This window comes from Empidonax traillii, unplaced genomic scaffold (assembly GCF_003031625.1).
Source record: "Empidonax traillii isolate 1590-97213 ecotype Southwest subspecies unplaced genomic scaffold, ASM303162v1 scaffold1009:size532339, whole genome shotgun sequence".
Taxonomy (NCBI): domain Eukaryota; kingdom Metazoa; phylum Chordata; class Aves; order Passeriformes; family Tyrannidae; genus Empidonax; species Empidonax traillii.
Genome location: NW_020956202.1, coordinates 433493 through 436133, shown reverse-complemented (window position 1 = coordinate 436133; position 2641 = coordinate 433493). Strand labels below are relative to the sequence as shown.

General features: G+C 46.8%; 1 pseudogene; it reads right to left on the bottom strand.

The window, feature by feature from the left end:
* Positions 1–1753: 1753 nt before the first annotated feature.
* The window catches only part of LOC114068178, a 4534-nt pseudogene continuing 3646 nt past the window's right edge, over positions 1754–2641 (bottom strand).

Genomic DNA, 2641 nt, shown 5'->3' with positions numbered 1-2641 from the left:
GAAATTCAAAACATATAACACTTTTGCAAGTCGGTTATGTGGGCTATCCAGCTCTTCTCCCCCTTTCTGTTTTTGCAAAAGGGATTTCAGGACTCCATGAGCTCGTTCGACAATTGCTTGTCCCGTAGGAGAATGAGCTATGCCGGTAACATGTGAAATACCCCAATTCAAACAGAATCTGTGAAAACGTTGCGAGGTATAACTAGGCCCATTATCGGTCTTAATTTCTGTGGGAACTTCCAGGGCCACTATGCATGGATGCATGTGACGGATGACATCTCTGGCACCTTCTCCAGCATGAGCAGAGGCCCACATAGCATGAGAAAAAGTGTCACTGCACACATGCACACACTTCAACTTTCTAAATTTATCAACATGGGTGACATTCATCTGCTAAAATTGCAATGCCTGCAAACCACGAGGATCGTTCCCCAAGTCAATGATTCTGCCTTGAAAGGTACCAGCTGTGCTATTTTGCTGTCAGCGGGAATGAAAACTGGCGGTGTTAAAGTATATACCATGATTTTGATGACTCCTGTAGCATCAGCATCTATCACTCCTGGCACCACAACAATTTCCTGACGAGACAAAAATGAATGTCTTAACAAGAGAGCACTGAATTCTCTACCTAAAGGTTCTTACAATGTAAAAAATACTCTTTGATTAAAAACTCTTAATATTTATGTAATGCATTAGCAAGTCTACAAACACATGTATATATATATGTATATATAAACCTACACAATACTTTTTTCTTGCACACAATTGTCTTTCAAACAGTCATAAGGTGGCCACCTCATGCGTACCGCATTCACACATGCTTTCACACAGTGAAGCTTTTGTTTTTGGTTATAATACGATTAATATGCAACTCCCCATAGCAGAGGCTTCATCTTCTACGGGTCAGCAGGCTTCACAAAATTAGCAGGCGTCCCTGCAAAAGGTAACGTTGACCTTCATGTAAAGCCTGAAAACCTTGAGCATGAGCCATCTGTATTTCCTATTTAAAAGTTCCCACCATTTTTCTGTTCCTGATGGTCAGCAGTCAAATAATTACCATAGGAATTCATACACATATCGTATATATATTAGGAAACACTCCCTCTAATAAAGACAAATTGGGCTTTGATAAATAAATTAAAGTTATTACAGGAACACCTTTTGTACTGTTCCAGAGCAACCTGATTACAGGGCAAAGCAGTTTGTATGATTTGACCTGTGAAAAAATGATTTTAAACATTTTAAATCATATACCTTTTGTAAACAACAACTTGTAAATTGCAAAACTTAAAATATCAATTTAAATAATTTAGAAAAACTTTTTTTTTTTATTTATTTTTTTTTTTTATTTTTTTTTCTCCAAGGGCCCCTAATGCCCCACTGGAGCAGCCACAGAAGCTGCTTCCTCTTGTGCAACCACCCTTCCAGCCGCTCTGAGGGGCTGGGTTGCAGTGCGATGGAGTCAAAATTCTGTGTTGATATAGCTGTTGCTGTTTTCAGAAAGCAGGAGTAGGGTCGCAGCTTGCACTGCTGACGCTGCTTTTGCTGCCGGGGTACAGCCACTGTGGCGTAGGGGAGATAAGATCTTTGTGCGCCGCCGCCGCTTTCGCCGCTCTCTGCGCCGCCGTGCTCCGTACCCTCGGTCCCGGGGGCTGTCCCGGTGTTTCGAAAAATGAGTTGATTCACGTTTTTCTGGGTTTGAGAGAGATGACATTTCAGTGAAGATGCGACTGTCAGTGCCTGCACTTCATTCTTACTTGCCGCTGGTGATGATGTAACGGCTGGCTCTGTGCCGGACGCATGCGCGATGGCTACCGTAGGTGGCAGTGCGAGCGCAGGCGCAGAAGGTCCCGTTGCGATGACAGACTGCGCAGGCTCGTCCACAGACGCAGGCGTACTGCCAGACGATGTTGCCACGGGCAACGCGGGGACTGTGGGGAGGGGGGGAGCGGCGGGCTGCGCAAGCGCAGTGACGGTTGCAGTCCCTGGCCCCGCTCCAGCCTTTTGGTCTTCGGTTTTCGCCCCCCCCGCTGCAGCTGGAGCTAAGCCACGCTGCTTTCTCGGCGCCATTAGGATAGGCGCGGTCGGAATACTGAACACGAACTGATCCGCAGAAGTTTTACTTTCGGAAACTTTCACTTCTGCCCAGTTCCCACCCTCTAAAGCTGCGCGCGCAGACAGAGACACTCTCCGCTCGGCTCCCGTTTCTTCCAGCCCGTCTACCAGCAAGCGCCAGACGGGTGGGTACTTTTTAATTTCTTTAGACCCTCTAGAGGTCTCATCCCACAGTTTCTGACCCACAGTGACCCAGGTAGACACTTCAAAGGCAGCAGAAACACTGGGGATAAGGTCCCGTGACTTGGACCACTTTAACAGCTCTCTAAGAGCGTTTGAATCATAATTAGGGTCCTTTCTATAAAGGATAGCTTGGAGAAACTTTTCCACCGCTTCCTCCTCCTTTGAGAGGGCGTTCCCCATTCTGTTTCCCCTTTCTGGCTGCGTGCCTGGCCAGGGCACGACTTCCAAATCACTGCTTACCGCGGATTTTCCAATTCCAGACGCTGGGGTAACGTCACCGGAATTCCAGCCAGCTTCTCTCTCCTTCGTCCAGCTCGCTTCCACGTCCTGATCGAACAGCGAA